Genomic DNA, 14,544 nt, shown 5'->3' with positions numbered 1-14,544 from the left:
GACTTCGAAGAAGAAATAATCGATAAAGATTTTACGCAATCCTATTGGCTGGCTTTGCAATTTTGGGTACAACCGAACCGGATTTTTACCGTGGGAGTGCCACAGGCATCCCACGGAAAAAGAAACTCACGCGGCACCTTCTGTAGCTATGAAAGCGAAACATGTAAAAAATCAAAATCCTTAGTTTCGTTGACTTATCCGCCAGCGCGACCCTGCAAACGTAACACTAAAAAATATTTTTTCGTCAAGAGACTTTATAGGGGTAGGTCCTTACACAGTGGAACCGCGATATAAAGAACCTACGAATGATTTTCTTTACCTCAATAATAGTAAAATATATCGTAAAACCTATGTCAAAGCCTCCTGTCAAATAAGCCCCGTCCCTATAGTAAGCCCCCCCCCCCCCCCTTTTCAGGGGAAGAAAAGCTATTCTATCCCGGCAGCCCAATTTCTTCTATCTGCTCGAACGGATGGACCTTGTCTGAACATAACAGACTATTATGGGATACCAAATTGAAGAGTAAGTTAAAAGAATGACTGGAATCACATATAGTTCAGTCTAAACTACAAGCGGCCTTAAGAAACGATTATGTTGACACTGCGGCTGAATTGTTTAGTGAAACTCTGGTGGAAGCATGTAAAAAAGCCGGCTTGAGAGTCCAACGTAACAAAACTAAAGCCATGTCACAAAATAGCTGGTTCGATCTGGAATGCGAAACTGAAAAAGAAAACCTGAAATCCCTTGGGGAACAAATTTCTCTGGAGCCAAATAATTCCCAGCTGAGGCACCTTTCACAAGACAAAAAGAAGAAATTTAAAACGGCCATGCAGACGGAAAAAAATGAGAGTTCGTCAGTAAGAGTATAGGCGATATTGACCTCCGTAACCCTCAAGATACCTGGAAACAGATAGGTAAAATCTTTAATATCAGAAAACGGCAACCACATGGAACCGAAACAGTAGGCGCGGAACAGTTTTATGAATACTTCAAACAACAAAACGCGGCTCCAACGAACGGCGACCAGACAGATCTAGAAGATACTGGAGTTATTGAGGAAGAGGCAGCCCCCCTAGACTATGCAATATCGGAAGAAGAAATTGATTTCGCAATCAAAAAACTGTAATTAAACAAAGCCCCAGCGTGTGATAAAATATTAAATGAAGTGCTAAAAACCGGGAAAGATATCATAAAAGGTCATCTACTAGAGTTATTCAATCGTATTTTAAGTTCAGGTAAATATCCTACGCTCTGGAGTTTTGGCCTCATCGTCCCTATACATAAAAAGGATGATCGATCAAAAGCTGAAAACTGCCGAGGCATCACGTTGCTCTCTGCATTAGGTAAACTCTTCACATCCATCCTCAATGATCGATTGTATGATTACATGACCAAAAAAGGAATTCTAAAAGCAGAACAAGGCGGATTTAAAAAAAGACACGGTACAGTAGATAGCATCTTCATCTTAAAAACACTCATAGATAAGTTTGATAAATCTACACCACAAAAACGCAGAAACTTGCTTTTCTCGTGTTTTGTAGATTTTAGAAAAGCTTTTTATCGCATACCCAGGCAAAAATAATTCGAAAAACTCAGAAAAGAAGGAATTAAAGGGCGTTTTTTAGAAATAGTAATGTCCATGTACTCAAGATAAATCAGCAGTCAAAATCAACAACAAAATGACCGAAGCTTTTCCGTGTTACACTGGAGTTAAGCAAGGCTGTATGTTATCACCCACCCTTTTTAATCTCTATCTAAGTGATCTACCCGAATTTTTAAATTCATCAAGCTCAACCGATATTCTGTTTGATGACTCTGAAATACCTATAAACTGTTTATTATATGCGGATGACTTAGTGATCTTTTCGCGGTCAGCAAATAGCCTACAAACACTCCTCAACAAGTTGGAATCCTACTGTGAGAAAACTGAACTAACTGTAAATCTAGACAAAATAAAAGTCATGACCTTTAGTAATTGTGGCAAGTCCTTAAATAACTACTCGTTTAAGTATGGAGTATATATTTTGCAGGTTCGTTTGGTGGTCTAGGGCCGCCCGTTCGACCTTCTTACGCGCAGAATGGGGTAACCCCCACAAGATGCTTTCATTGCAGGCGGGTTGGTAATCACGTTAGAGAGTGTCCTGTGCTAGGTCAAGTTGTAAACTATAACTGGTACTTCTTGTCTATGTCACATCAACTAGATGTACATACCTGTATCACTTGTTCGTCTGGTTTTCCTTCCCTAAGTCAACCGCTGGTATGCCTTCGAAGGGGTTGTCTAATACCTTTTAGTAAAATCCAACTAGTGGTCTGTTATCAATGCTGCATTCTGATTGGTTCAGCTACTACTGGGCTATATGTTATAGCCCACTAGTAGCGAAAAGCGCGGGCTTTTTGGCGGCAATTATTCTTGGATTTTACTAAAACAATTATTCCTCTCTCCGTCAGGGCCTCTGAGTCAATAGCCCATTTGGCCTTCGGCCTCATGGGCTATTGACTCAGAGCCCATTCGGGCTCGAAGAATAATTGTTAATAATTGCTCGGTCCCAGGACGGGGTATTTCGGGCTGCTTCGCGGCTGGCTTTTTCCCTTTCCTATCATTTCGTTACTTAGTTTTGCCCTCATTTTTCTAATTTGTAGGCCTCGCCCTGTTACAAGGCTCGTTACGATTTCCTCCCGGATCAGATTTCGCCTAATACTATCCGGCGGGGCCATCCGGCGGTGCAATAGGGAAGTGGAATAATCTCGCGTTTCAGGCTCTACCAGTTCGCCTTCGATAAGGTTCTCAGTGAACTTAAGAACTCTGATTGCTGATTGGTGGATTTGAATCGACGCGCATACCTCAAATGCCTTTGGTTGAGATTTTTGTACCGGTCATGTTGAGAAAGCTGGTCTTGCATGCAACTTCAGGATCGCTTTTCTCGAGAAATTTTGGAAGGATTGAGCTCTCATTCGGAAGGGGCATGGACACATATCTAGTGCACCGGGAGCCGGTATTTTCGAGGTAAAAAATTAAGTAGTTCGTCGTCAGTTCCAGCTTAAATTGGACTGGGTCAAGCGCCGGGGGCTGATTGCTGTCTGCCTTAGTCTCCTTCTTTAGTTCTAACCGCCGAGGTCAAATATTCATCTCGCAAAATAGCGCTTAAAACAGCACGGGACGGCGAAAAAAACATGACACATGACTCACTTAACATTTTCTTCAAACTTTTATTGAAACATTTTCGTAAAATTCTGCATTTTGGAACAAATTATAGCCACCGTCTTGTTCATATGTACAACAACGGCCCCCACTAACCGAGGGTGGTCTGCCTGTGCCCAGTCTCGCGATTTATTTCAGTTTAACCAGCGCTGACAAAAGTTGGTGAATCGATTGTATAGACATATCCTTGATGGATTCAGAAATCTCTGACAATCGCTCGTGAATAATTCAAACTCCCACATGTATCGCCACAAAACAATGAGCTGAAATATTACAGGTCAGTGGGCCAGACCCAGCGTGAAATAAATATTTACAGCAGTAACTGCGATAGTCAAGATGACATTTCAGCTACGACGCTTCGACTCATCTTATAAAAAACTATGAAAATTAAAACCTCGAAAAGAACATTTATTTAAAGAAAATAAGAACAAAAATAAAATGCTTTCGATCTGATCAAAGTTCTGTCTGAACCAAGAAGCAACCACGCATAGCTACGCATGAGAAATCAATTACGTCCCAGCTTTCAAAGATAAAGGATACTAAAAACGCTGTGGCTACTGATATGGCCTGTAACCGGTCAAAGTTTTCAAAATACTAAATGGCCGGCAGTTCTGTCTTTTCAGTAAATTTCACAAATCGTAATAATCCAGCTAAACCAGACTATCATTTGTCGATTAAGTAAAGTCAAGCGAAATGTACTGAATATAGGACTGCCGGTCATTTAGCAGGGGCACCCAACGAGAATATAGTTCAAAACCACATAAACATAGCATTGTTAAACGTATTTTGGTATTTAAACAGTAGATATAGGCATATTTTTATCCCCTAAAAATGTTTCATCTGTTCGGATTTCCTAGCTGAAAGTCTAGTGATCCGAAAATTATAGGGACCAAAACTTACCTTTTCGAAAATTTCAGCCAGAAAAAAGGTTCCCGAAAATTCTAGGTGACCTTTTTAGAGTAAAAATCCGTTAAAAATAGGCAATTATACCATATTTTAGATGTTCGAAAATCCTAGGAGAAGCAGGCAAGCAAGAAATTTTACAACAAATGTTCCGAAAATTCTAGCTCTCAAATTGTCTTCCGAACAGATATTTTTTCGAAAATTGTCGTTGGGTGCCCCTGATTTAGTGTTTTGAAAACTTTGACAGGCATTCGAGCTGACAAAAGTTCTAAGTGTCACAAAACATGGTTTCGCCTTCTGAGCCCAGCGTAAACCAAACGCTGAACTTGAGATCTATAAAGCATTTCAGGATCGCTTGACTTTTCTTAATAGACATATGATAAGCTAGATTAACGGGAATTTTTCTAGCCTGCGTAAACATCCGTTTCGCCTCGCTCTTCGCCGCTGGGGACGTTTCGCGAGGAGGAACGTCTGCAACTCAGCGACAGAAATTCCATACTGATGACACAAATCAATGTTTACATAATGAATCCGGTAGTCATGGGGTTCCAAATATAAATTTGTCCAATTTTGCGTGTCTTCTGGTCGATTTTGGTAAAGTGTTGTGTTCATCTACCAAAGAGCTCCAGCAAAACTAGAATGCTTCCTCTAGAGAAGACTATACTCCACAAATACTGACTGTTTTGTTAGAGATTCTTCGCGTTTATATTTGACCTTTGTGGCCTTTTGTCTTTTGTCTGTCATTCGTAAACAATAGCTAAAACAATGAAACTACTCCGTCGACCAATCAGCGCTTCTGACCGGATTCCAAACTGATTTTACGTCATCAGTATGGAAATTCTGTCGCTGAGTCGTAGACGTCCCCCCTCGCGAAACGTCCCCAGCGGCGAAGAGCGAGGAGAAACGGATGTTTTCGCAGGCTAGGATTTTTCGATTTTGTGAAATTTACTGAAAATATAAGACTGCTCGCCATTTAGTGTTTTGAAAACCTTTGCCGGTTACCGGCCATATAGCCACTGAGCGTACTAACTAGTAATAGTTGACACTACAGCTGCCCCCGCTCTGTATATTGTCGGTCACCATAGCATTCTTGCTCGTTGCGTAGCTCTTTGAAATTACCGATTCATAAGGAAGATTTTCACACATATTCCATACAATAGGTGAGATAAATACAGGAACGCAATGTTCCATGCACAGTTTCAGGCCCGGGGTTTCAGGTCGATAGACCTATTCGGCTAACTCAATGTTGTACCCAATTCAAATCTCCCGGGGATAAGATTCTTTGTGTATTGTATTTGCATTACAATGTGGCATTCACATTTAAATGATATGGAAATTCCTGAAACAAAACGTTTTATTCCCAAAGGGATTGAATTGGGTACAACATTGAGTTAGCCGAATAGGTCTATTTACACAGCTTTGATCAAAATATTCTCAGTTATGAGGGACCAGCCTAATTAAAAGTTGAATTTTTCGCTATTTCTCTTTCACTTTTTACATTCAATTCATTTTATTTGCCGGAAAGGAAGCCTTAGAAATTAAAAGGACGTTTGATCAATTCTCACTCGCGCATTCTAGTCTTATTTTAAACTTTATAGCGGAAGGACATCTGTGAGCAGGGAATAAGTCAGCACAGAATTTGATTGTCGGCGAATTTTTGTAATCGTCCATCGATCTGTTAGTGATGAGCTAGCTGTTGTTCACTCGTCTTGCTTCTTATTCCGGTCAAAGAGAGAGAAAGGTTTCCAATGAAAGATTTGTGAACTCGTGTCTGGCAAACTCTCTAAGATACCTTTAACTGAACGTATCCTTGTCTTTCCTGGCCGGTTAAAGTGGCATTTTGTTGAGTTTTTGCAATTGTAGGTACTATCCACTAAAGAAGAATTAATTAAGAATTGACCTAGAAGCAATAGTACCATCCCTCCCATAGCAAGTGCTTCATTGTCGCGCGGACGCGGTCGCTTGCGGTCATATCGAAGCATAAAGGTCAACAGTGTTTGCTGATGAGCGAGCGATTATTGTGCAGTTGCGATGGATTTTGTGGAGCCAGCGAACAAGAAGCAGGAGCACACGTTACCTGCAGATTAGCCGATGGCAATTTGGAGCGGATTCGTCGATTATTCTCGAATTTATAGCCCTTCGCGTGAAGGCGCGTGGAGATGGTTCGTTTGTTTTGTAGCCAGCCCATAATTCTTCTTTAGTGGATAGTACCTACAATTGCAAAACTCAACAAAATGACACTTTAACCGGCCAGGAAAGACAAGGATACGTTCAGTTTAAGGTATCTTAGCTTTGGTTTTTTATATTTTGACTTTTGGACTATTACAGTTCATTGGAGTTTCGACGACTCATCGCATTAATTTGTCCATGTGAATATTAATATATTCATTCAGTGACACATACTACGTCTGGGCCGCCTGTGCATTACCTACCGATTCCTTGCGGCCCCTGTTCAAGTAAATCGAGATTTTTTCTCTATTGGCTGTATGACTGTATATTTCAACTGTAAGTACTTTCCTTAATATACGCGCAAGTTACTAGAGTGCCTCCTCGGGATTTCGCCTTCTGGGCGAAATCCCCGCGGGGGCAATCAGAAGTTGAATTTTTCGCTATTTCTCTTTCACTTTTTACATTCAGTTTATTTTATTTGCCGGAAAGGAAGCCTTAGAAATTAAAAGGACGTTTGATCAATTCACACTCGCGCATTCTAGTCTTATTTTAAACTTAATAGCGGAAGAATATCTGTGAGCAGGGAATAAGTCAGCACAGAATTTGATTGTCGGCGAATTTTTGTAATCGTCCATCGATCTGTTAGTGATGAGCTAGCTGTTGTTCACTCGTCTTGCTTCTTATTCCGGTCAAAGAGAGAGAAAGGTTTCCAATGAAAGATTTGTGAACTCGTGTCTGGCAAACTCTCCAAGTGTTTATATATACATGTGCAGTTATACGCACCTTATGACTTTTTCTGCGCTTAACGAGTGTCGTTAAAATTTTGGTCCATAACTTTCACTGAAACAACTGCTCCACAGAATGTCACTGATAACACGTAACGCAAAAGAGTGTCGAAGTATGACTGCACAATAAATGTCACAAAATCTACCTTAGCGGTCCCTTGGGGATGTTCTGTCTTTACGTCATCCTAACCATTTCGTACTTGCGGGCGCAAACAATAGAAACGTCATCATTACCTACCGATTCCTCGCGGCCCCTGTTCAAGCAAATCGAGATTTTTTCTCTATTGGCTGTATAACTGTATATTTCAACTGTAAGTACTTTCCTTAATATACGCGCAAGCAGGAGCCCATCAAATGGAGCCTCCATCTCCATTAATTTCTTGAGTCAACCCTTTCCCGAGTAGATTTATAAATAGAACAGCTTGCTTCCCGCGAAAAGTGTCATATTTCCGTGAGTCTCGTATGTCAACGTGAACAAAATTAAGTTGGATGAAGTCGAACTCAGAAGCCCGTCTTTCGACCGTTTTCCTTTTCTACTATACGTCCATTTTTACAGTTTTACAGCCGCTGGGATCTGGGATGAAATAAAAGTTAATGAATTACCCGACTGAGACTGAGCATGAAGCGATGGGACAAAGGCAGCGAACTGAGGATCACGGAAAGGTTCTTTGCGAGTGTTTGTTTTTGTTTGTTTTTTTTTTTGCCTTCATACATCCCACATTTAAGCATGCACCTTGAAAAGAGTCGACGATTAAGCGTTCTGTGGACGATTTGAAACTCTCCGATGATCAGCGCCGAAAAAGTGCCAGGATCATTTGATTTTTGTTATCGCCGTGGAGTGGATTTCGCCAGTTAAGCACCGCGTGCAAAAGCGATTACCTAAGTAGCAACCAAGGAGGAATGCTTCAGAAAAATTGCAGTCTTCCTTTATAACTGACTTGTATCACCATGAGAGTTGCCTGATAAAACTGGCACTTGAAAAGTTGAACAGAAGATAACAGTTGCTCGACCGTAAAGCTAACTCAAAAGTAATTTGCTAACGGTGGAATTTGGGACATCGCGCTCCAGTCCAAAGACCCTCTTATCTCAAGAAAAACAAAATGGATTGTATCTGCGCCCAAAGAATTATGACTGACTAACAGGAGAATTCTCAGCAATTAATGTAGAAGTTTAGGCCAATTCTTTCCTTCGAATTCGCATCCGTAGATCACTTTTTTGCGAGAAAACAATGGCTGGGCTCGGCGTTACAAAACATAGCAGGGAATCATCACACTAACTGACGGACAAAACAACCACAGTATAGTATTTATTCAGTCAAACGCATTTCGGAGAAAAACTTGAAAAACTATAAATTTGATTAATATTGAGTAATTTAGCCGAAATAAGAACCTTAACGCTCAAAAAAATTGGCTAAAGAAAACGAATCCTGTCAGAACTACAGACTGCAGGTAGTAATTAATCATTACGCATGTAAGCTTCATGGCCTCTTTTAAATGAAAGACGAGCAACCAAAATTAAGATTATCATAGTCAGAGTTTAAAACTCTCCACAGTATAATCTACCCGCTAGAAAGAAAAGAAAGAAAATCTCTGAGGGATGAAAACGCTAAAGTCACGTTTCACTAGCTTATGATTTTGTTTGGCCTGTCAGCACCGGATTTCCAGCTGTTTCATGAAGTACAATAGCAGTGTCATTTAGTCGTTGTGATTGGCTCTTCCCACCGTCGGCGCGCGGAGTCTCCCCTGGGAACCGTTCTAATTATAAATCTACTCGGGAAAGGGTTGACTCCAAGGGCTTGTATGGGAGATGGAGGCTCCATTTGATGGGCTCCTGGCGCAAGTTACTAGAGTGCCTCCTCGGGATTTCGCTTTCTGGTCGAAATCCCTGCGGGGGCAAAAAATATCTATTAAAAGCGGCAAAGTACTCCAAAGCATACTTTCCTGCGAGGAACCAGAAGGGAAGAGAAGCAACAAACGGCATGATGCGTCTACTGTCATTATGACATTTATCGTTTCGAATATGATCAAAACAACAAGGTGTGATAAATCAGTGACTCCGTAGGCAAATAGATAAAAAATTTCCCCTAATCCTCTCTTCAATATGAATCCTCTCGGTACTTATTTCATCATATCAGTCCCACAATCCGGGTAAATTAACCCTTGTAAAAGCGTCGTTCTGAGGAAAAAAGGCGTCTGTACACAGGCTACGTTGTCCTTTCAATTTCGACTTGTAAACATGTCCACCGCGCACGATCTTGGGAGAAGTCTCGCGAGTTAGTTCCTTGATTTTAAGAGCTTAACTGTGATTGGCTACAAAGGTTTTACGTCATGGAAATCGTTTTGTCGTTCGGGTTCGCAGACGTTATTTTTCGGAGGGAGAGAAGGGACGACCGGAAATACGTCTGCGATTGGCAGGCTAGGAGTGGTTAGTTTGCCCTAAGCTCTCGGGAAGTGGCCGCCGTAGGGCTCACCTCTTCCCATAACTCATCCCAGCCTGGCAGCGTTTGGGAGAGGGGGCTCCCAGTGAGAATTTATCACTATCCTCAAAGACAAAAGGCTACACAACAAGGGAAAAATGCATACCCTCCAGATCCTTCAAGCACCAAGAGGATACGAAATCCACCAATTGTAATTGGCTGTTAAGCAGCCCATTGGAAAACGAGAATTTCTGATCTTTCATACGGCCTGATAAACGCTTAAGGTTATTAAGCCACGTTTGAAAATAAGAAAGAAAAATGCTAAAAGCTTCAGCTAGCAATCAGAGGATAATTTCTGATAGGGAAAAGATAAGAAACCACAGGCAGCCACTGTAAAGTAGAAGACCACATGTGTGAACGAAAAGGGGGACGAAAACATTTGCTTAATCCGCACTACGAATCCTTCAAAGACAGAAAAGTGAGTAAACGTCGTAGAAAGGGAAAAAGGCCTTGTAGGCAATTACCAAATCCCCTTTTTTGTACTTTTACACGAAGGCTAAAATATGTTTTGTGGAAAGCGTAAGTCGGAGCTTTAGTCTACTTGGCATATCTTTCACAGTATTTTCAATTTTACTACTCAACTAGTGAATAAAAATAGAAAAATACTGTTAATTCACTTTGTTTTCAGATAGTTGATTGACAAAAAAGTGGACCTCTGGGGCCTGTGGGGAGGGGGGGGGGGTGCGAGCGCACCCGTCGCACCCCCCTCCCTAAGGGGCCTGCCCGTCGAATCGAAAATTTTGCCTTAATGGAAAGAGTCCCAGGATAACCTTCAAGGGTACTATGTTTTTTATTTTGTAGTTTATCTTTTTAACAAAATAGGACTTTTCACGATCGATCTACTTTACATTTTTATCGACCATAGTTGAGGAGAGTAGTTGAAGCCTTCTACGCGAAGAGCATAGAAAGAATGATTATTTTGTAAGACAATTTCGTGATCTTTTCCGTATTTTGAAATTATGCTTGACGATAAAAGCTAAAGTGAAGCTAAGAAAACTCGAACGCACTCATTAATCTATGACTACTAAGAGTTAAATAGCTGACAGGATGATATTCCAACAAAATATCAAAAGGTGGTAAGATTTTTCTACGTATTTTCTTTCGTTGTTACACCCCCTAAATAAATTCCACTAAATTTTTTTTCTCTCTGAACTTGTTTATAGTGTATTTTGTGTAGATTTGTTTCACAGCAATTTTTGTTTTCCTGACTCTGTCGAGCGTTTTAAAGTATCAGGGACTTCCAGGTTAAATTTCTCTAAAATGCGTTGCTCCGTGGACTTGCCGTGTTTATAGAGAGTATAGAAAGTTTTACAACTCAATCGTAAAACGCAGTTAATGGAGCGTGACGCCCTCAATCAACAACATGTAACGCAACGTAATGCTAGCCCTTATCACATCATTAGAGTTTTTGGGTGTCCAAAAATACAATCTATAATCTAACTCAGACTGCCCCGCTAGTAGAAAATGTCAGAACCCGCCAACTGAGGTTTCTGGGCCATGTACTCAGGATGCCTGATGATGAGCCATGCAAGGAGTACGCACTGTATATTCCACCACATGGGAAGAGAAAACCAGGAAGGCAACGAACACTGTTTCTCAGATACATTCAACACCTTTTGGGAGACACAGACAACATGATTGGCCCGGGCAAGCTGTCTGAATTGGCAAAGGATCGTTGTGGCTGGAGAAAGCTCGTAGTCGCCTGCTCTGCAGCCGACCGATGATGATGATACGTATTATCTCCTGTATTCATCTTATCGGTTGAGTGGTTCATTTTAGTACTCTCCATCACGTCGTTGGATCATTAATGGCGTATAAAAAAAACATCATGATATAACAACGCTTTTACATGGTTGTTGCCTGTAGTTGTAAGTTTGAATAAAAACAAAAGAGAAATGAAAAAATTGAGAAAAGTCAGAAAACCAGACTCAAACAAACTCAAAATAAGTTTCCGAATATACACTGTATACGAAAAGTCGCCCAATGCCAAAATTAAATGTTATACTTAATGCGTGTATACTAGCAGTAATCATAAATTAATAAGTGCGTTCGAGTTTTCTTAGCTCCAGATTAGCTTTTGTGTCGTCAAGCATTATTTCAAAATCATGGAAGAGATCATCAATTAAAAGGTAAACATTCTATTCTTACGGCTTCAAAATATCTCAGTCATTAACATGCATTAACTCTTTACTCCTAACATGTCTTATTCTCCCTCAAGCATGGTTGATAAAAGTAGATCGTAAAAAGTTCTATGTTGTTAAAAAGATAAACATGTCACTACAAACGTCGTGGTAGCCTCGAAGGTTGGTGTCCTGGCTTCTTGCGTGACACAACTTGAAGTGAAAACAATGATCATAGGAGCGTGATCAACATATAAGGTTTTTGCTAGATTACTGATGTCAGAGAACAGGAAAGAATCTTTTGCCATAGAGTACTAAAGTGTGACGTCATAAAAATGAAATTTTTGAAATTATGGGATTTGTCAGGATATTCTGAATGAACAATGTCCAAGAGGCCTACTTCCCAAAAATGAGCATTTCGGGGCAAATTGTCTCTGAGATCGTAGCCCAGTTATGCTTAGGAAACTCAACACAAACCCTTCTAAATTTTTTTGGGGGCGACCCAAAAAAATAGAGGGGTTTGTATGGAGTTTTCTGAGTTTAACCGGCTAACATCTCAGAGACAATTTGCCCCAAAATGCTCATTTTTGGTAAGTAGGCCTCTTGGACATTGTTCTTTCCGAATATCCTGACAAATCCCATAATTTCAGAAATTTTATTTTTATGACGTCATCACTTTAGTACTCTATTGTGCAAACTTTTCATCTCATGATTATTTTAAGTTCATGTAGGTCAGTTTAACATGTTTTAAACCGACTCAAACACACGGGTAAACCTCTCACAAAACAAATGTTACCTGCTCTTTATTTAAGTGTTTCTACGAAGTTCCAGCTCGATTTGAACGGCATTGACCGAAAAAAGGTGTAGCAGAATCATGAGTCAGCTCAGTGATAAAACTCGCTTAGAAAACAACTCCAAAGTTCGGCTTTTACTTCGGGTAGAAGAGCACAGAACGCGTCATCAGAATGGAATGGGCAGAAGAGTAACATTACCGTTAATTCATGAAAAATGTATGCAACATTAGTTCCCTGAAGTAACTGTAATAGAGACAAACGTATGCATTGACATGAAAGCACTACAATGTCTTGTAAACGTAGAATCGCGTACTTTTAGTTGCTAACTTTGGAAGCGTGGAAATGTGAAAATGTGTCTCCATTGTCACTATGTGTCTTGGTTGTCTTTGTCTAGTAAATGGAAGTGTGGAAATGTGGAGATATGTCTTCATTGTCTTAATTTATCTAGTAACTCTGGCAGTGTGGAAAATGATGTGGAAATGTGGAAGTATGTCTTCATTGTCTTAATTTGTGTAGTAACTCTGGAAGTGTGGAAGTGTGGAAATGTGGAAATATGTCTTCATTGTCTTTATCTGGTAACTCTGGAAGTGTGGAAATGTGGAAATATGTCTTCATTATCTTTATCTAGTAACGCTGGAAGTGTGGAGGTGTGGAAATGTGGAAATGTGGAAATATGTCTTCATTGTCTTTATCTAGTAACTCTGGAAGTGTGGAAATATGTCTTCAATGTCTCTATCTAATAACTCCGAAGTGTGGAAATGTGGAAATGTGCCTCCATTGTCTTTATCTATTAACACCGGAAGTATGGAAATGTGGAGAAATGCCTCTTCATTGTCTTTATCCAACAACTCTGGCAGTGTGGAAATCCGAAAATGTGGAAATGTGTCTTGTTTGTTCTAATCTAATAACTCTGGAAGAGTGGAAATCTGGAAATGTGTCTGGGATGATTTGGGAGGCGCGCGGCGGCGAAATGACTTGCGTTACGTCCGCTGATTGCTGTCAATCGCAAGACAGTCACATGGCTAGTTTCAGCTCACCGCCGGGCCGCATATTTTTGTTGTTTGTTCACAGGTAGCCCAAGCTTACTATGAGAGCCCTGAACAACATTATCCCGACTTAGCTAATCGACAACAGTTATAAGACGTTGTATGAAAATTATCCTATTTCTCCATAATTGAGCGAAACGTACTTTAAATTTTTCCTTTTGGTATTTTGTTACATTTATTTGTGTGTTGACTGCTTTTCAGGCCTCTTAGGATGCCAAGAACCCGAAAACAACACTTCCCATCAAGCTAATTTATTATTCATACAGCAAGAAAATTATAACACGTTGTATGGAGAAATATTCTTGCCCACTAAATTAGCAAAATGTACATTGAATATCGCTTTGAAGCTTACCTTCAGCATCTTCTTGTTTTTCTTTGTATTCTGACTGCACTTCAGACCTCCTAGGCACTGTTTAATGCCTTTTTTTTGAGCGACAGATTTTCACCCAGATGACAGTAGAGAGAAGAGAAGAGAAGGTTGGCAAACCTCTCTTGACCGGCTCCGCTCTCGGCGGCGATAAATTCCGTGACATTTGCAACATGGAGACAATTCCGCCAGAAACAGATGTCCTGATAAATGACGCACATTTTCCATCATTCACATCGTCAAAATTCCCATTTCCTAAATCGCCAACGAAGTGGACAATCCACGTCACAGGGGCACCCAACGAGAATATAGTTCAAAACCGCATAAACTTAGCATTGCTGAACGTACTTTAGTATTTAAATGGTAGATAAAGGCTTATTTTTTTCCCCTAAAAATTTTTCATCTGTTCGGATTTCCTAGCTGAAAGTATAGTTATCCGAAAATTATAGGGATCAAAATTTACCTTTTCGAAAATTTCAGCCAGAAAAAAGGCTCCCGAAAATTCTAGGTGACCTTTTTAGGGTAAAAATCCGTTAAAAATGGGCAATTATACGATTTTTTTTGAAGTTCGAAAATCCTAATTAACAGATAATTTTCCGAAAATTGTCGTTGGGTGCCCCTGACGTCAAATTGTTCAACCGTCAGACGACAATTGGAGCATTTAGCCTGCTGGGCACAGTAACTGAT

Source organism: Porites lutea, chromosome 6 (genome assembly GCF_958299795.1).
Source record: "Porites lutea chromosome 6, jaPorLute2.1, whole genome shotgun sequence".
In the NCBI taxonomy this organism is placed as follows: Eukaryota; Metazoa; Cnidaria; class Anthozoa; order Scleractinia; family Poritidae; genus Porites; species Porites lutea.
Note: the sequence above shows the minus strand (reverse complement) of the source record.